The sequence below is a fragment of the Gossypium raimondii genome, chromosome 1 (genome assembly GCF_025698545.1).
Source record: "Gossypium raimondii isolate GPD5lz chromosome 1, ASM2569854v1, whole genome shotgun sequence".
In the NCBI taxonomy this organism is placed as follows: Eukaryota; Viridiplantae; Streptophyta; class Magnoliopsida; order Malvales; family Malvaceae; genus Gossypium; species Gossypium raimondii.
Genome location: NC_068565.1, coordinates 10,300,489 through 10,322,480, shown reverse-complemented (window position 1 = coordinate 10,322,480; position 21,992 = coordinate 10,300,489). Strand labels below are relative to the sequence as shown.

General features: G+C 32.8%; 1 long non-coding RNA gene across 1 annotated transcript; it reads left to right on the top strand.

The window, feature by feature from the left end:
* Positions 1–2,589: 2,589 nt before the first annotated feature.
* On the top strand, positions 2,590–12,229 carry LOC128039277 (uncharacterized). The gene is made up of 2 exons (XR_008193794.1): positions 2,590–2,870; positions 12,061–12,229. It is a non-coding gene; the product is annotated as an uncharacterized LOC128039277 (long non-coding RNA).
* The last annotated feature ends 9,763 nt before the right edge of the window (positions 12,230–21,992 follow it).

Below are 21,992 nucleotides of genomic sequence, written 5' to 3'. Positions count from 1 at the left end.
TTCGTGTTTGAATGATGTTCCCTTTAATTTTTACCCTGAGATAGGAGCATATTGAAAAGACAAGTGTGCTCACAATGTATTCCGCTGTTTAATTTGAAATGTTATGTTGTTTCTCTTAGATTAGGTTGGCAACTCAGCAATATAGATTTGGGTAAATAATGGTAGTTGGGGGAATCCAGAAACTTTGCATTTACGTTTAGCCGCCTCGAAATTCCAAATTTTGGGATGTGATTGGTTGATTAGTTAAGACTTCAAGATTAATTTGTAAACAAGGTAAAAAGTTCTACTATCATGAAGTATTAAATAGAGCAAGGTTCAATTGAATAATTAGACCAAAATGTGTTTATGCTAGTGGATTTATATGTCATCATTCATGTTGATAGGGTTTAGTTAAGCTTAATGATAAGTTAATTATGGTTTAACTAAAAATGTCTTAATATTTACAAGAAAACCAAACTATGTAAGTTAAAATAATAAAACAAAAGATGATATTTTCCAACATCTTCATCATCTTTATCTTCCATGGCCGAATGTTGAGAGAAAAAAATAGGGTTTTCATTTTTCAACCTTTAAGCTTTAATTGGTAAGTGATTCCTAACTCGTTTCTTGTAATTTTTATGTTTTTGGAATATCAAGAACTTGATTTAGCTAGTCCGGGGACTATTTCGTGAAACGGATAAAGATTTTGAAATTTGCTATTAAAGAGTTTTAGGTTTTTTTGAAGTTTGATGATAGATTTATAAGCTTAATAGTTAAATAGGACTATTTTGTAAAGTGATTTTGATTGATTTTAAAGTTTAAAGACTAAGTTGTTAAAATAGTAAAGTTACATGAAATTCTTGTGAAAAGTGATAAATGTGGGCTGTATAGGGACTATAGGAAATCCAGCTAGCATGGTTTGGGATAAATTCTATTCGATTTGAAAGTTTTGGGTTTGAGAATTAAATTGCATAAAGGATAAAATTTGGAGTAGTTTTGTAAAATGGTAATAAAAGGGCTTATATGCATAATTTTAATTGTTTAAGTTGTTTTAAATGGTTAATTGAATTAAAATTATTATTTAGATCAAGAAACGAATCAATTGGGCAATAATTGTGGAAAAGAAAAATTAGCAGAGTAAACATCGACATCGCGTTCGTAGCTGTTTTTTATTAGGTAAGTTCGTACATTGGTTGAACTAGTTAGTTGTTATTTTTCTGATTTATTAACTATTATGTATGTTGTGAATGATTTTAATTGCTTGATATATGGTAAATGGTGAATTGGACTAAATTGCAATGTTAGCTAAGTTGATGGTTATGTTTGAAAATGAGAAACTATATGGATGAGTTCTTGTGATGAAATAGTGTGTATGGATATGAAATGTGGCCTGTATGAACCTTGTGAATGCTTAGAATATAAAAGACATGTCATTAGAGTTATTATTGTTTCGAGTGTTGGTCTTGGATGTTCTACTGATGCCTAAGGTCCTGCATATCCGATGTTACTTCATTTGGTTCATCAAGTGATTATATGAAATTGTTACATGAAAATAGATATATGAAAGGAGACTTTTGATATGAATATTTGAAACGAAATGTGAAATGTGAAATGAATATGTGATGGTCGAATTGAGTTTTAAATGTGTTTACTTGTATATGCTTCGTGTCATGATAAGGTTACATGTTTCATATTATATGAACTCACTAACTTTGTGAGACTTGTGATGTGTATAAGAAATAAATGAACTGATCATGACCTTGATTGTGAATTAAATTGTGAAATGTTTAAGTTAAGTTCCTTACAGTAAGTTAAAGTTTATTTTTAATATGAACTTACTAAGCAATGATTTTCTCACGTCCGTTGTGTTTGATTTCTTATAAATTATCAGAAGTTTGGTCAGTTGGAAGTTCAGGTTGGAGCTCACACTATTCGTTCAACGACTCAGTAGAAAATTTGATCATTTTGGTTTAGGTTATAAATAGCATGTACTAAAAAGAGTAAAGAATTGATTCATTCCAAAGCCAAGTCAGCCCAAATATTTATACACAATTCTAGTGCTAAAATTTAGCTAAAATCAAACCTTCAATCTTTCAATCTATCCTTCCTCTTTACTTTTTGTTCTAATTTAGCCCTATTTTTATAAGAATTTGAATTTAACATACCAACTTCATTCACGATAAGAAAAACTCAAATTTAATAACATTTTATTCGATAATTAGCCAAAATAAATATATTAAAAGACAAATTTTGCTATCAATGGGGTTTCAAACAAAAGATTAAAGCAAATTGGCTTTTATATGTTTGAGACTTTTTGTTATGAATGATTAATGGGATTTTAATAAAAGAATTCAGTTTGGTTCGGATAATCGTAATTTTTTTAATTTATATTCCAAAAATCATCAAAATACCATATTCCAAATCAAAATTTTGTCATTTTAAAGATCAAGGTACAATTTTAACTATACTAACTTAAAGATTTTATAAATTGTAAAGAGCCAAAAATCAAAATTTTCCATTTTAGGCCCCCGGCCTAAGCCCCGGCCTTGCTATTTATCAAATATCAAATTGCAATACTCTTCCAAGTTTGTTATGCTCTAGTGACAAAAGACGAGATTTTCAAGCCATCAGTTTTGACAGGCACAAATTTCAATAACAGAAACCTGTATAAGTTAAGAACAGTTTACCCTTAAGTTTTGCATAGGTTTACCGTGGATAAGTTGCTCCCCTTGTCCTTCACCTTCCTTGTGTTCATTTTCATGGTGTTCAAACTATGGATGAGATCCAAAATAAAGGTGTCACTGAGATTTTATTACATGTTCCCACTCGCCAGCACATTCCATCTTGGAGAATTCCTTTTGAAGCCCAAATACTTCACCAAGTATATGAAGGTATTCTCTCTAATTTTGCATTTAGAAAGTCAGTTTCAGGATAGTATTTAGCTTTTAATGTACGAGCTAACAAAGAATTCGAATAATTAATTAATCGTCGTCCTTATTTTGCAAGTAACAAAATATTGAATTTTGCTAAACATCGAAACCTAAGACCACCATTTTCCTTTAAATCGCACAGTTTTCTCCATTCACACCAATCTTCCCATGCCCTTTTTGCCACCAGAACTTTGCAGTTATGCCTTCTATTTCATTACAAAGAGAGATTGGAAGTAAAGAAACAAGTCATCGTATAAGTCAGAATAGCCTGTTAATTTGATTTTATAAAAATTTCTTTAACTCCTTAAGAAAGAAACCTGGTGCTCCAGCTATCAATTTGAAAGGCCTCTTTCTTCCCCTTACCAACCAAATTAGGAAGCCCCAAATACTTTTCGGGTTTGTAGAAACGCAGACATGTAAGATTTACGCTATTGCCTGTTTAGTCTGCTCAGAAGTATTCAAACTATAGAAAATAGTTGATTTTTCATAATTTATACATTGACCCAAAACTTCCTCATACTCTTGGAGTAGTCATTTAAGAACATTCACCCCCTACGAAAATAATACAATCATTAGCAAACAAGAGATATGAAATTTTTTGTCCTCGTCTGCTCACTTTGACCCCTCCCAACTCTCCTTCCCTTTTTGCCAATTTCATTAAGGAAGACAAACTTTCACTGTAAATCAGAAATAGATAAGGGCTTAATGGGCCCCCTTGTCTTAACCCTCTTGTGGGGAAGAATTTTTGTCCCTTTTTTTTTTGTTAATCATACTGGAGTACGAAATCGAGCTAATACACTTTATAATAAAATTCACTCAAATTCTATCAAAGCCCATCTTCAGTATCATATGTTGTAAAAAATCCCCCAATCAACTCGATCATAGGCTTTGCTTATATCTAATTTCAAGGCGAAAGAGCCTTTTCCCCTATTTTTTTTTTTTTTTTTTTGCTTAAAAGAGTGTGAGACTTCAAAAGCAAGGACATTATCAATTATCATATGCCCTTGGACAAACGCACTTTGGACCTTGTCGATGCAATAATCTACAACTTGTTGGAATCGATTCGCAATAGTTTTAGAAATGAATTTATATATAACCGTGCAAAGACTTATAGGCCTAAAATTATTCACATTCAATGACTAAGCAATTTTAGGAATAAGCAAAATATTAGTAGCATTAAACTGTTCCATATTCATACCTTCATTTAGAACTCCAAGGTAGAATTCGCTTACATCTCTTCCGACAATATTCCAATTTTTTTGGAAAAATAGCGCTGGGAATCCGTTAGAACCAGCAGCTTTTGTTAGACCCATTGATTTGAATGCTGAAACCACCTCATCATCTATATAATTGGCCAATAGTATCTGATTCATTTCTGTTGTTATACAAGTATCCGCTCCTGGCAGAATGTGTTCCATATTACCCACTCCTATTGATGCAAAAATATTAGTAAAGTATTTGCGTGTAAATTCTTGCACTTCAGTTTTTGACATGGCTACATTACCTACTTCATCCATTAGCTTCGAGATACGATTTGAATATCTTATTTGGGATGCGAAATTGTGAAAGAATTTGATGTTTTATATGGAAATTGTAAAAGAATTATGAAAGAAATTGTGAATATCTTCCATTTTCAGTTTGTCCTAGCTCTTTGCTCCCAATAAGCTTATTCCTTCTCAATCTCCATATTAAGATGGATTTCTATATCGATTATCTCAGCCAATGTATCATCATCCCTGTCAAGTTCCAGCAACTGACCCAGCTTGCCTTGCAAGCCTTTATAAGCTTTGGTTCGCTTGCTTTTTATACCCTTTGCCCATCATTTTAGCCTAGCTGAAAGCGCTTCAAGTTTCTCCAGAACAGAACCAGAATTCAACTCCCAAATACACCTTACTTTCTCTTCATAGGATTCCTCCAAGACCTACCACAATTCATAATTAAAATTCTTTCGACTTCTCTGCTGATTCTCTTGATAAGTTTTGATTAGAAGGGGGTCGTGCTCGGAAAAAGAATGAAGTAAGTGGTTTATTGAAAAATCTGGGAACAAATCAAACCACTCAACATTAGCCACCCCTATTAAGTCATTCTCGAATATTAGTTTCAAGAAGGTTACCCCTTTCTCAAGTGAATTGAGGTCCAGCATGCCCTACATCCATTAATCAACAATCATCAAGCATTCTACAAAAACATTCCATCCATCTTTCATCTCTTGGCACCCTACCAAATTTCTCGAAAGAATATAAAATTTCATTGAAATGTCCACATACAAGCCATGGCAAGTCTTAATTATGACTTAAACTTCGTAATAAATTCCACCCTTCCTCTCTAAAGTGCACATCTAGGATTCCATAGAATCCGGTTAATCTCCATTATCTACCATTGTCATCTATCAAAATTTCAGCATCAATGTGATTCTGAGAATAACTTCGCAGTTCAATTCAATTTCGTTCCAAGCTAAACTAAGCCCACCTCTCGTTCTATTTGTTGAAACATCAGTTCCATTAGAAAATATACATTGCTTTCAGACCCACTCCATTCGAACACTATTCAACTTAATCTCCGTTAAGAAGATAATTTGGAGATTGCAGATCTTTAGCATGTGCCGAAGTCTTCGAATCGCCTGCGTACTCCCTAATCCGTGGACATTCCAACTTATCATTTTCATGGTTCAAGGTCAGCAGGCCTCCTGGTCTCCGCCAATATAAGAAGGGAGCAAATATTATGTTGTTCATTCGTGGTCTTTAGCGAATCTTCCATTCCCGAAATGCTAGAGTCCAAAAAGACTATCGTGGGCCTTTTTTTGTCCAACTGTGCAACAGGGCTTTCCTCAAGATCATGGTCCATTTCAAATTGGCTTACATCATTAAAAGATCCCATGAAATTTATTTCCATTTTTTTAGGAAATCACTCCAAATTAAATCCCAAGATTGGATTTATTTTCTTCCTTAAATCTCTCCTAACATCCTCCCTTTGATTTCTCCCCAAATCATAGCTTGTCAAATTTCTTCCCCAAAATTCGTCATCCCTTACCTTCCGAAGCCAGACACTATTCTCAACCACAACTCTTCTAGATTATGTTTTCAAATTTGAGTTCCATCACAACTCCAAAACCTCATCCCCTTTTGTTAATCGGACAAGGCAAAATTTATCATTATGTCCCAACCACCCTCAAAGAAAATAAAATAAAGTCAACCTCTCATATCGAAGGGAGACATAAGTTGAATTTGATTAGGATAACATGATCTTCTTTCTTCTTTTCAATGGCTTCTTGGTATCCACCTCTACTTCAAAATGCAAGAAACTCATGAATACTCTACTCAGAGGTTTCACATCATACTTCGCAAAACATCCAACAAATTTTCCCAATTTTTTTACCACACTTTTCGAAAAGAAACCAGGGGGAAGATCATGAACCTAAATCCAGAAAGGTGAAAATACCAGAGAAACTTGCATCAGGTCTTCATTATTCTCTAAACAATGATGAATCAACAAGTGGTTATTGAAAGTCTATAGGGCCTCTTCCATTACACACTTGATATCCATCTCATGGAAAAACTTGAAAAGAAACTTTTTTTCTCCCAAATTTGATATTAGTACTCCCCTTAAGGGATGCCAAAGATTTGCCATAGTATTTTTCATAGCCGGAAAATGAACAATACACGCTGTTAAGAAATAACCAACCAAACATAACTTGTAAGTCGATTTTTGTGCCTCCCAATCTATTGGCAACGAAATTCCAACATCTTCTTCATCTTTAAGATTTAAAGCCTTCCATTTCCTTCTCCATCTTGTCTTCTCGCCAGAACTAATGTAAAGAAAACTTAAAAAAGACGAAACAAAACTTAAAAAAAAAACACAAGAATACCAAAAGATAAAATAAAACCAAACGTGCTACCAAGAGCAGACTTTTTATTCTTGGGTGAGCTTCTTAGTATGAACTTTTCATGAGCTTTCATAAAACACAAAACTTTTAATCAATTATTCCTATAAGCTTCTAACAAGTACAAAATCCATCAACTATTTACTCAAATTCCTAATAAAATCATAATTTTCTAATCAAATACTCAAAGTCCTATTGAAACCTAACTTTGTAAAATTCTTAAAAAATTGTAAAATTCTTAATTATAAATCATAAAAATTGTAAAATTATTTTTTGGCATTATAAATATTACAATTTTTATTTAACAATTTTTTTACATTTTTAAAGAATTTTTACAAAGTGGGGTTTCCAATAGGATTTTGAGTATTTCGTTAGAAAATTGTGATTTTAATTAGGAATTTGAGTAAATAGTCTGATTTGGTAGTTGTTAGAGAATGTTGTTATATATGAGATATATTGTAATTTAAGGTGTTAATTAAAAATTTTAAAATTTAGAATGCAAAAAAATAAAAACCTTAAAATTTTATGATTTTTACAAATTTTCATTAATGATTTTTCTTTTACAATTTTTACATTGTTTTATGAATTGAGCATCTGGATAGAAAATTGTGTTTTTCTTTCTCTAGAAATTTGAGTATTTGGTTCGCAAGAACGCAATGCCACATGGGTGAAAACGCACCTTACTAGACACATTTTCACTAAAAGCCAATCCAATAGTGTGTTTTTACCCAACATATGTAAAAAAAAAAAATCAAATCGTTGGATGTCAACAATTAAAAAACCAGGGCTCTTGATTTTTAACTGATGGCCCAATGGTTAAATAAATTTTAAATGAAAATATTTAATTTCAACGATGAAAGAAAAAAAGAAAATTTCCCCAAAGTCCCTAAAATCCTCTATATATACCCAAACCAAATTTAATGTTTTCTCACTCCATTCAGTCAATACCAAATTTAATTTTCATTCTCAAAATTCATTTCCTCTCAATTTTCTATCTCAATTCCTAAATGGATTACAAAATATTATTCTATCTCAAAATCTATTTCGTGCCTTGATTTTCATCATCTCAAATATCTCCAAGTAATTAACATAAGGTAACTTACATTTTTAAAGTGTTTAACATTTTAATAATAGAATTAAGTTGTTTGCATCTACCAATATAGGAAAATCATTTTAATATTATTTTGTGGTCTACATTATGATAGAAAGGTTATATGAAAATTTTGTAAAGAAATTTTACCGATTTCATATTTAATTTGATGTAAAGGACCAAATTGCATAAAGTGAAAAGTTGAAGTATAGTAGCTAAAGGAATCAAATAGCTATGAAATTCAAAATTTGAGGTCCTTATATGAAAAATATTAGAAGAGTTAGTAGATAAACATGATTATTCATCATTGGAAAATTCAATAAAGAAAAGGATGAAATTGGAAAGTAAAAGATAAAAGATGATAAATAATAAAATAAAACAAAATATCATCATTTTATCATCTTTCCTAAAAATAAGACATGGAAACCCTAGCCATGGTTATAGAGTTTTGAGAAAGCTTACTTGGCTTAATTGGGTAAGCATTCTTGTCCCATTTTTAATGATTTTTATGTTTCCAAGATCGTAATAGCTTAATCTAGGTATCTCGGGATTAATTTATCAAAGTACTAGGGTTTTTACATGGATGAGTATGTGAGAATTATGAAGTTTTATGGTATAAAATGACATGTTGTTGATAGATAAACAACTTTTGTAAAAATAATTTTGATGAAATTGTGATTTAAAGACTAAATTGAAAAGATGTAAAATTTATAGAAAAATTCTAAATTATATGAAATACATGGGCTTCTATTGTTACATGTAAAAATCGGCTAGGCTTGTAATAAGGATTAAATTGCATGAATTTTATTTTCCGAGCCTAGGGATGAAATCATAATTAACTAAAAGTATAGGGGCAAAATGTAATTTTTCCAAAGATGTGAATTGAATTGAATATAAATTGATGTTAAATTCATTTGGATAGATTGAATATAGGGTTAGATCGTGGAAAAGAGAAAGTAACGGATTAGTAGCTTTTGTGTACACGAACATTGTTGAGATAAGTTCGTGTAATAAATTGTATATTTATATGTTTGAATTGAATGTTATGTATGTAAAATGTATAAAATTTTCATGCATAAGAATGAATCACATATACGATAATGTTTGACAAGTGTTAAGTTTCGTTTGAACAAATGAAATTCGATGGATACAGGGTTCCTGAATTGGTTGTGGTCTTGCATACGTTGTAGACACACCACAGCTCGCAAGAGCATCCCGTTAATAGCTCTTATGAGCATCCCAATTTGGTTGTGATCTTGCATATGTTGCGGACACACCGTAGCTCTTATGAGTGTCCTGTTAATTGGCTCTTCGGAGCTTCCCGATAATTAGCTCTTATGAGCTTCCTGATTAATGGCTTTCCGGAGCTTCCCGATTAAAGGCTCTTTCATAAACTTTCCAACTAATGGCTCTCTGGAGCTTACCTATATACGGCTCGCACGAGCTTCTTGATTAGTTAATTGGCTCACATGAGCTTCCCGTTATATGGCTCGGAAGAGCTTCTCGTTTATGTGCTCTTATGAGCATTCCTGAATATGAATTGACGGGTAATACATGAATTGACGGATTACAGTTTTATACACTTCGTGTGTACTACTCGTGTATCCATCGATAATTTAAAGAGTTCAACGGGTAAAGTTCTAAAACGAGATAATATGGATTCAAAATGAATTATTACCCAAATATATCTGAAATATAAGGAAATGATTTGTACATGTTATATGGACACATGATATGGAAAATTTATGTATATGACAATTTGATTATTATTGAGCTCATATATACTTCTTGATATTTCTATGAAATACATGTAACGCCCCAAAAATATGGGGTCTTTAAATTTTTTATATTTGATGCAAGTAGCTTGTTTGCTTTAATGGCTAAGTGAATTGAGTGTGTTTGGGAGTGTGTGAAAAGTCCTAGGATCAAACCTAGACTCTAGCGAAATTTTGTTTTTTTTTCCTTCTTAAGGGAACCTTGAAGCTGGCCTGAAGGCCCTAAGAATAGTTCTTGGAGAAAAATGGAGCATAAGATGAGCTTGTGGCCCAGTGGCAGTGGCGTGATTAATGTGGCAAGGGAGCTTGAGTTTGAATCCCTTGAATAGCAAAGCAGTATTTATTTTACTCCTTGGCAACCTGAAAAGTAGAGTTGGATTGAGACTCTACATGGTGGAGTTTGAATTTAGTCATGGAGAGTTGTGGGAGAAAATCTAGGAGGCGGTTATAGAGGAAATGGTGGAGATAATCAATGAGTTGAGGTGAGTGGGGAGGTTGTGCCGAATGGGACTCTTGTTTGTGCAAAATTCGGCTAGAGGGGGTTTTGGGAGTATTTCGGCATTTGGGAAGCCTTGGGTGACTGAGTTTTCTTTGCTCTCCAGTCTTACCATTCAAGTTTTATTTCTTTTTGTTCGATTTTTTTTTTGCGTTTAGTTTCTGAGATAACCAAGTAGCTATCATCTCTTCTTTTCTTTCAATTGCGAAAAAGATAACATCTTTTGGGGTCTTCATTTTTTGCCAAAAACTGAAACCTCCTCCATTTATCTTCTCTATCAAAACTGAATGCACCTCCACCTCAACCGAATTCTTCAAGGTAGGTCATCTTCTATGCTTGTCCGATTGTGCCTAAGCCTCTCTAACCAAATTCGTCATCCACAATTTAGGGTGCTAAGTTGCCAGAAGAGAAAGGAAATTTCTCTAGGGCGTGGAGGCGTTTCAAATCTCTTTCATCAACCAGTTGGATCATTAAGGGTAAGTTGATAGGTAAGCCTTTTATGCCGTGAACTTTCATGTGGAATAATTCTTAAGTAACCTTGTCGTTCAATAACTATCGTTGTTTGATCAGATAATCATCAAAAGGGGGAACCGTGCCTCGATCAAGAATCGTAAAAGATTAGGTCATAGTTCTTATAATCGTGGTAAGTGGTGTTGGTTTAAGCGTGGGTTAAGTATTGGGAAATACCGTTGATTGAAGGATTGATTGAGTGTGTAAATCTATGTAGGTTGGTGCCAAGAGGGTGTTTGGCAAAGCTTTCACAAACAGGTGTGTAATCACATTATTTTCTGTTAAGAATCGGCAAAAGCTGGAAAACTGAAACTTTGGCATCTGAGTGTGCAATCGCTCGTGTGAAAAAAAATCGAGCCCACAACCGAAAGCGGTAGACTGATGAGGCCACCACAAGTGTTTTCGTGCACTTGGGCCGTTATGGGCCCTAATGGGCTCTTGGGCCCACACGGATAAAAATTACCAAAATACCCTCGATGGGTAAATTACCAAAATACCCTCAATGTGTAAATTACCAAAATACCCTTAATGGGTAAATTACAGAAATACCCTCAATAGGTAAATTACTGAAATACCATCGATGGGTAAATTATCGAAATACCCTCGATGGGTAAATCACAGAAATACCCTCAATGGGTAAATCACAGAAATACCCTCAATGGGTAAATTATCGAAAACCCTCGATGGGTAAATTGCCAAAATACCCTCGATGGGTAAATTACCAAAATACCCTCGATGGGTAAATTACCAAAATACTCTCAATAGGTAAATTACTGAAATACCCCCGATGGGTAAATTATCGAAATACCTCCGTAGGGTAAAATTATTGAAATACCTCCAGAAGGGTAGATTGACCGGTATACCCTAGTAAATGAAATTATTGGTATGGCTTTATGATATTTATTTAACTGATACTGAGTATGGCATATTGCATGTACGTATAATTCGTGAGTATGACATATTTATTTAACACTGCATGGGTTGGGTTTCTGTTATGGAGGAAGTATTTTTCGGTGGCTCGCCACAATCATCATTCTTGGTGGCTATGCCACATATCTTTATCTTGGCATTTCAATTGCGTTTTATTCTTGGCGACTATCCGCAATATTGGTGTATAAATTTGGGTGGGTCGACTTTGTCCCCATATGGTGTGTAGGGTTGGTACGGGTGGTGTGTTGGGCTGAATTGGGGTGGGTTTTGCATATTTGCACCATAGTGATACTATAACAGGCTTAAGCCCACACTGTTATTATGTTGGGCTAAGGCCCACACTGTTCTGATATTGTATTGGGCTAAAGCCCACACTGATACTGGAAATGGCTTAGGCCTAGTTTGTTACTGCATGATAGGGGATTACACACTGAGTTCTCGTAACTCACCATTTTCTTCTAACTGTGCAGGTAATCCCCAACCTTAGTTGATTTGGAGCTGCGAGGGACTTGGAGGTGGCCACACATTCGCTAGTATTTTTATTCTAGACTGATTTCTTTTAAAGTTTACTTTGGGTTGTTTTTTATGTAATAAGACCTTTGGTATTTTAATTTTCTTTAAAATGGGTTTATTTATTTATTTTGAACTGCTTAACGGGTACAAATAAGTTTTCATAATAAACACTGTTTTTTTTCAAGACAAACACATATTTTCAACTTCAAAATAACCTTAAATGAAGTAGCTTCTGCTAATTTTAAACCTCCAATAACAAACCGTTTTACCGCATGGTGGTTTTATAATGTACCAAATGATTTTAAGAGGTAAGAATAAATTGGATTTTTACCAAACGATTTTCTTTATTAGACTTCGATTTTAGAAGAACACTTCTATGTGACATGTCAGATTCGGCCGTAACGTCTAGGCCAGGTTTGGGGTGTTACAATACATGACTAACATGATGGATGAGGATGTGTGTTAGGCAATTGCACAAATTGGTTTGAGTATATTTAGTTTGCTTACCTTAAATGATAAATGGTAAGTTAAATTTCATGTTATACAAACTTACTAAGCTTTAAAGCTTGCTTTGTTTCATTGTCCCTATTTTATAGTAATTCAAAAGCTCATTGGATTGGAAGCTTGGAGGAGATATCTCACACTATCCATTGATTCATTTCAGTATAAATAGAAATTTTATTTTGGTTATAATGGCGTGTATAGGTTAATTAGCCAATATTGGCATGTAAATGTTTGGGTTGTAATGAGCCATTGGAATGGCTTGAGTTGGACATATTTTGATGTGTATATATGTGTGATCTTATCATGCTTGTTGTGTGGTTGATATGGTTGAGTGATGGATAATCTATTTATATGTTGATGATTGAATTGAGCTAGTATGTTTGATATAAATAAGCATACATGTGATTTTGATCAATTTGGTAAGCTAGATATTTGATTATATATGATGATATGTCATGCACAAGACTTAGTCTTGGCTTGATTTAAATGTCTTGTATTGGCTTGTGAATGTGTTAAAGTGTTAATGTAGGCCGAAGGCAAATTTTAGGTGAGAAATGTGGCTTGGAAATGGCCTATTTTTGTCCACACAGGCAGAGACATGGGCCAGTGTCTCAGCCGTGTGTGATACACAGCCTAGCACATGAGCGTGTGTTTTGGCCGTGTGTCCCCTACATCTTAAAATTTTCAAAACAAAATGCTCAAAATTGATCACACGGCCTGACACACGGGCATATGGCTTGGCCGTGTGACCCCTGCACCTATTTAATGCAAGTCAGTATGCTCACATGGCCTAGCACACGGGCGTGTGGCTTGACAATGTGACCCAAGTCAGAATGCTCCCAATTTTGGACACAGTCTGGGACACGGTCGTGTGCCCTATTTTGAATGCCCACACGACATGAGACATGGGCATGTCTCTTGACCATGTGAGCCATACGGGCTGACCACATGGGCGTGTGTCCCTTACACCTAGGTAAAATTTTGATGTTTTTAAAAAAATTTTGAGTACCCGGTTTAGTCCCGACTTGATTCAAATGTATATTTTGGGCCTCGAGGGCTCATATAAGGGACATTATGATTGACATCTGATATGAATTCTATATAATGTGAAATATCTGTTATATGATCTGTAATTTTTGGTAATGCTCCGTAACCCTGTTCCAACGACAGATATAGGTTAGGGGTGTTACATACAAGATTCTTACACACGTCTCACACTTATCAGAGCTTTGTTGGAGAGATGAAAACTCCAAATACACATATTTTATCTTTCGTGCGATGAGTGTATGATTACACTCAAAGATGTGACATTACAACTCAGTCTGCTAGTTCATGGGGTAGTCGCTATAGGATTAGTGCATGTTGAGGATTGGAGGCCAATTTGCCACCAGCTATTGGGCAAGGTGCCAAACAAGTTTAGTGGTAGTCGAATATATATCAAATGGCTAGAAGATAATTTATCACATCTCAACAACTCTTTTAGTGAGGTTGAAAAATAGCAATTTGCTCGAGTATTTATATTGAGGTTGATCGGGGGTTTCTAATGCCCAGATAAATCTCGAAATAAGGTACATTTGGCTTCTACAACTAATTGACCTAAAAGAAGTCGATCGGCTCAGTTGGGGATCAGGTGTCTTGGCTACATTGTACCGAAAGATGTGTCAGGCCACTATAACATCGAAAATTAATATTGGTGGATGTATACTCCTTCAGTCATAGGCATAGTACCGTTTACCATTTTTACATCCCCGAGTAAACTTTCTTCACCAGTTTCCACTTATAATAAGGTAAGATTCATTTAATAATATAGTTATCATATTATTGTTTTCATTATTATATTTTCGAAATAACATATTATTTGAACAGGTGGAACAATGACACAAACCATGTGGGTATGCCAAATGAGCTTCAAGATATTTGATTATTGTTAGTTCAACGGTCAGAAGCTGAATTTAGTTTTTGAGTTTTTCAAAGATTTGAAATTTATTATTAGAGACATAATGAAATTTATAATTTCATAATGCAGTTTGAAAAGATGTCATACTCTGGTTCAAGAATTGAAGAATGCATCTTAGCTGAATTTTTGAAGAATCGTAATATCTGACATGTCAAAGTGCCATTGATAGTTTTTGCAATAGTTGAGATGTATGAATCTGATCAAGTGATATGCTAGTTTGACCTTGTGCAAAATATTTAGCCCTCACCTCAAAACCTCGATGAACTTCATAAGATTGACTTTTGGGGGAGAACCGATGAAGATTGATCTAGACTTCTGGGCACATAGGTATTTCTACCTATACACGAACAAATTGTCAGACTGGGTTTGGTGACGTCTTCGGATTACATAACATGATTTAGACTTAATGGTAAGTCATATCTATTGTCGGAAGAGGAAATGAGTAGACAAATACATTGTAGAAGGCTAACACGACCCTATATGAGGCCGCTATCAAGGGTACATGCATCAAGTTCACCATTATCAACTCTATCCCCAAATCTTATATTGATGGATGCACCTCTGGGTCAGTATGTTCATATTCTTCTTGTTCATTTACTAACAATCCCATGTTTTTCACACAAGCACTGAATTATGCACCATCATCGATATATACCCTGTCATCCATTTCACCATCATACCATGCATCAACACCTTCCCCAAGAATAATTTTTACACCACCTCCATCTGCAAGAGCATATTATAGGCCAATGTCGTCAACAACACCATTGTATCTAGGATCGCCTATAATTTTTGCATTCTATGCACAATTGGGTAGTTTGATACCATATATTTCTCTATCGATAGTATCACAAAAACCACCGTAATCACTATTCTTCAGAGGCGGATCATCTTCGTAACCACCTACTAGTGCAACTGATGATATACGATGACAACCTAGGATGCAAATGCAGTCTAGCACGGAAAAACAAGATGAAGATGAAGATAAAGATAACATTGGAGATAGAGATAGAGATGAAGATGATGATAATGATGATCATGACGAGATGGAGACAATGAAGATGATAATGAGCTGAAAGCCCAACAATGATGAATCCTCCTCATAATTGACACCCATCAAGTTGCGGCATGCATTTAGCTCAGAGATGATTTTTCATATTAAATTTGGTAAAAGCTTTTACTAATTTTTTTAACCGACGGTAGAAGCTCCCCTCAAAGCCTACCACAATCTTTGGGTCATTATCATCATCTTCCTTGCAAAGGCCACTTGATTTTGACCATTTCCGGTGATCATCACAAATAGCAGTATTGTTCATCTTCAACCCTAACTATGTTCCATCAAGGTCAGTTTGTCTTTAATTAATATGGTTGAGTATTTTTTCCCTTATTTATTTGGTCTTGAATCATGACGCTAAATATTTTTGTTGTTCGACTCAACTTAGATGAATTACTTCTCTCGTCATACTCTCCTTTGTAGGTGATTTTTATTTCAATATAACATACCACCTTGAAATACAAGTCCAAAGTTTTGTAGTGCTGTTGATAGTAAGAGACAATAAGGGCAATAATGTTATTCTTTTAATCTTAAAACCGCACTTTCTTGTCATTGGAATATGATTAGGAGGGTGCCAGGAGAACAAATTGATGCTGTAAAATACGCATGATCTGCATTAGCTTTGAGCTATAATGACACGCATAATATTCATACCTACTTACATTTATTTCATGCTACAAAGTAAGGCTTAGCTCAACTGTTAATCTCCATCTCCATTATTGATGGATTCATACTACTGACATAAACTAGTCATTTGCTTTTTCTTGTATCGAGACTCAGGTTATTTGCTTTTATTTGTGTCGACATTGAGTTTTTTCATCATCAGATTGTCGATGGCTGCTAGTTGAAGAACAACACGGTGAATTGGCTTCTTTGTTTGGGGAGACTGATTTGCATAAAGGATGTTTTCGGCCGAAGTGTTTGAAGGATTTTAAAGCAGCAGTCTAGATGCTGAGCTAACATTTTGAATGTCATGGCAACGGCGAATGAAGTTGTATCATGATCTGCAGACACCAACAAAACTACATTGTCAATCACCTCTTCCTCACTGAGATCCCTTCCAATCCCTTCGAATCATTGCAGCCACCAATCATGAGAGTAACATACATCCATTCTCTTCTCCAACCATGTTGAGGTTTTCCATTTTTTTTCTTCTCGACCACTACTTTCTCCCACATCTCAAGTTTTGGGTCAAAAATGCCAGGATTTAGGTTATGTTAAGCAGGAAGAACATGAAAAAGTGAGGAAAGAGAATGGAAAGAAAGAAAGGATAAAGAAAGGGGAACAAGAAAATTAAAAAACAATTGATAGAAAAAATTTGGCATGACAAAAATAAGAATGACCCACGTTGGTTTAACATACTAAGATATAAATCATTAAGCATTTTGGCCGTGGAATTTCGAAAAATTCAAAGTTGTTATTATCTTCTTGTTTAGGTGACCTAAAAAAAATCCTTGATAAAATTTTAAAATTAAATCCGAATTTATTTTAAAATATTTTTTTGGATTGTTAAGCGAAAATCGAATTTCAATGTACGATTACATATGCATAAAGTTAAAATATACTAAGTAATAATGTGTTATCGTTAATTTTGAAATAGTTTCATTTTATTGTAATTTTTCAATAAAATGAATTTAGTTTCTAAACAAAATTGTTGGAAACTAATAAGTAAATTTCTTTTAAAAATTCATTTTATTCTTGAAAATTATTATTTTAGTGATAAATAAGTGTTGATAGAAATCAACAATTATAATAGCTTTAAAATTTGGATAAGTATTTGATACACTTTTATAACTTCACAAATAGAGTTATAAATGTGTTATGTATCCCATTTTTATATATTCTTTTTTTAAAATTTATTTTACTATATTTTATATACATTTATCATCAATTCAATCCTACTTTTGAAAATTATTTAAGGTATAACAACTTTTGAAAAATCTTTTTAAAAAGAAAAGTAGATTGTTTTGAAAATTAATTAATATGTGCCTTAGAAAAAAAACCAAATTAAATTTATATATTTTTAAAATTAATTATTTCGTGGTACCTCAAGGACCATAGAAAATCCTAATATGTTATTGTTGTTGGCTTTTTTACCTGTATAATACAAATTAAAAAATTAAACAATGAAATGGTATGCCAATACTATTATTTACTAAAATGGGGTGTTTGAAATAGTTTTAATGGGTGGAGGGAGAGAAATGAGCGGCACCCATGTTTTTTCTGATACAATAATTGAAACATCATTACAAAATGATGTGTTTTTTAAAAAAGGGTGGAGGAGAAGAGATGGGTGGCACTAGTATAAAAAATATTTTTTTATGGGTGGAGGGAGAGAGATGGGCGGCACTAATATTTTTTGGTGCAAAAATATGATCTAAATGGCAGAGTGTGAATTCTGTACCGTTTTGCTATTTTTTTGAAGAATTATTAATATTTTTACACATAGAAAGAAATCAATAACAACGTTATTTGAAGAATTACTAATATTTTTAGACATATTTTTCAAAATAATCTCATTTATTTATTTTTTATCCCAATAACAATTTTTTATTACCTAACATATCTTCAACATTTGTAAAATGTAATTCTTTTACCACAATAATCCAAAAAAAATTAAATACCAAAATGAATCACCGTAAAATTTCAAGTAAATAACTCATTTCGTATTTATATTTGTGTTTTAAAATATATATATTACGGTGATCACCGTAATTTAAAAAAATAAATACCAAAATGGATCACCATAAAGTAGTTTTTAAAAACACAAAAATAAATACCGAAATGGGTTTACAAAAATAAATATCGATATGAGTTATTTGCTTGAAATTTTTACGGTGATCCATTTTGGTTTTAATTTTTTATGGTAAAAGAACTACATTTTACAAATATTGAAGATACGTTATGTAGTAAAAAAAATTATTGGGATAAAAACTGAAAAAAAAAAAAGAGATTGTTTTGAAAAGATATGTGTAAAAATATTAGTAATTCTTCAAAAAATATCACAACAGTACAAAATTCACCCTCCACCATTTAGACCATATTTTTGCACCAGAAAATACTAGGGCCACCCATCTCTCTCCCTCTACCGAAAAAATATTTTTTTTATATTGGTACCGCCCATCTCTCTCACTCCACCCATAAAAATATTTTTTTAACACATTATTTTGTAATGATGTTTCAATTATTGTGTCAGAAAAATATAAGTGCCGCCCATCTCTCTCTCCACCTTTGAAATTGTTTCAAATACCTCATTTTGGTAAATAATGGTACTGACATACCATTTCAATGTTTAATTTTTTAATTTGTATCATACAAGTAAAAAAAATCCGTTATTGTTGCCATTGCCAGATTCATTGTTTTAATTGCTATGTTTCTTCTTACTTCCACAAGTAATTGATATTTCAAACTGGATTGCATTAAGCTAAAGGCTGAAGACAATTAAATCAGAATAAAATAATCAAAAGAAAAGAGAAAAGAAAAGTTCAAAGGTTTCTTCTCTAAGCCAGGTGAGATTAGAATGAAAATTTCAGTTTATTTAAATTAATTATTATATTCTAATTAAATTAAAATTAATTATTGATTATTTTATTTATTTTATTACCATTAACTTCGGATCCTTATCAAAGTAAAATTGAACAAAATAGTTTATTAAAGATAATTTATCTTGTTATAAATTGAAACAAAATAGCTTACTTTTCATAAATATTATTAATATTATTTAGTTTTTAATAAAAACGTATTATATTAACAATAATCATATATCAAATGCTTTATGTACATCATAGAGCAATTAGGGTTCTAAGACGTAAATGATCTCGGCAATTATTTGGGAGTGCATCTATTCCATCATAGAGTCAAGAAGAGAACATTCCAGTTTGTTATTGATAAGATTCAAAAGAAGTTAAATGGATTTGATGCTAGATTATTGTTCATGGCCGGAAGGGTGACATTAGCTAAATCAGTCTTATTTGTTATACCGGGTTACTTTATGCAATCTGCCATGATTCCCATGGGAATTTGTGAGAAGATCGAGCAGATGGTGCGGAATTTCTTTTGGGCTCAACTAGCAATACTAGGAAAATACACTTAGTGAATTGGGATACCTGCTGTCGACCTATGAAAGAATGGGGCCTTGTTCTCAGGAGATTAGTTCCACAGAATCATTCTTTCCTTACGAAGTGGGCCTTTCAAATAACAACTAATGTGGATGCACTTTGGGTACTTATACTGAGAAGTAAGTACAAGGTTAGTGAAATATGTCCTATATCTATTCATCATTGTTGTGCTTCTTATGTTTGGCGGTCATTGTCAAAAATATGGGGGCAGTAGAAATTATCTATCATTATCAATCTAAATTATGCAGTTTCTTTACTTAGTACATTCATCTGTAGAAATTCCTAAATTATGCTAATATCTCTTTTGAGCATAAGAGCAACCAACTCTAGGTCTATTAATTGAAATTTCTTTCAAATTAAAACCTCTATTATCGCATTAACTCATGCTATAGATTCTCCTATTAGATTTGACTCTAATCCGATAGATTTATGTCGTCCTATTTCTAGGATTGCATGCAAATCCGCTCAATTACGAAAGATCTACTCTTAAACAAGGTCTATTCAACCTCCGACTTAAGCACATCAAATATGGATAAATAATCTAGAAATATTAAACCACGAACTAAGTATGCATAATTGAGAACAAGAAACTAAGTAGTTATTGCGTAAAATAAAACTCAAACGACAAAATCCATCATAAGGTTCATCTCCCTAGGTATTTAGAAAATTAGTTCATGCTTGAAAATAAAAACATCCCAGAGACAATATAATCGAAAGAAAATAAAGGAACTCATGATAACTTCCTAAGAAATCAAATGGGAATATTTAATCTTGACAGAAATCTGTTTCAAAGTCGGCTTCAATGGTGTTTTTCGAGTTGTTTTCTTGAATATTCTATGACGACTCACTCCCTATCTTCTTATTTTTGTCTTATATATGTCTTAGAATGCCTAAAAAACCTAAAAATCGTGATTTTCTGAAGTTTAGTGAGAAATCCCGTGAAATCGACACAGCCTACCATACACCCGTATGGGTCACACAATTGTGTAGTCTGCCCGTGTGGAATGGTCCAACCTGTGTGGATCACAAATTCGTGTAGTCTGGCCGTGTGGAAAGGTTTAGCCCATGTGGCTCCTATAGCTTACTCATATTTTCGTTTGTTTTTCGCTCCTTTTGCTCCCAAGTGCTGCAGTAAGCATTAAAACATGAATTTAAAGGATTAAGAGCATAAAATTCACAATTAACATCGAATAATCACCCAAAAAAATTAAGAATGAGGTTAAAATATGTTATTTTTAGCACTTATCATCGAACTGCCATTTGTCGTTTGTGAGGTAACAGATCTTAACGACAGAGTGACCATTTTGTAACAAAACGATGACTTGAGTAAAATGTAACCTTTCAAACATAAGTGACTAAAATGTAACTTGAGGCAAACAAAAGTGATTATTTTGATAATTTACCCTAAATATGAAGTATTTTAATGTAATAATGATATGGTTAAATATATAAATCTCATTGACATACTTTATTCAGTTCGTTTCAGAGGGAAGGATAAACAAATGTTAACAAATAGAAGAAATGAAGGGATATTGGAGAGGTTTACCATGTCAAAGAAACTCCTCTAACTTTTCTGGCTAGTTTAGCAATACTGTTGAAAAGTGCTTTTAAAAAATACTCTAGAAAAGTGTTTTTGAGAAGTTTGGTTTAATATTTGAGTGTTTAACATTGCTGCCAAAAAGTAGTTTTGAAAAATAAAATGTTCATTTTAGACATAGTATTATCAAGTAACAAATATGCATTTAAATAATGTTCAAATTAGTTAATATTATTATATTTTAGTAAGAATATAAAAATAATTTATTATAACTTGTTGTAAATATTTTAATATATGAAATATAAATTTTAAAAGCAATAAATATTAATTATTTATAAAATTTAATTAGAATATATAACTATATTTTAAATATTTAAATAAAAACATTAAATATTTGTAATTAGATATTGACAAATTTGTATTATTTTAAAAATATTTTTTTAATTAATGATTTTAACATACTTGTAATTAAGCACCAAGAAAAAAAAAGAGGTTGTTGGAGGGTGCAAAAGTAATTAAGCACCAAAAGTGTCATAAGAAAATTTAAATTTAAAACAATATTAACAAATGTTTGAGATTTAAATTTAATTAAAAAAAATAGTATGGTCGAATTCAAAACTTTGTGGCGCCGCTCATATACGTCTACCATTTAAAATATAAGGACAAAAACCTCATACGTTTCAATAACAGATTAAAATATGGTGCCTGTTTAGTTTGAC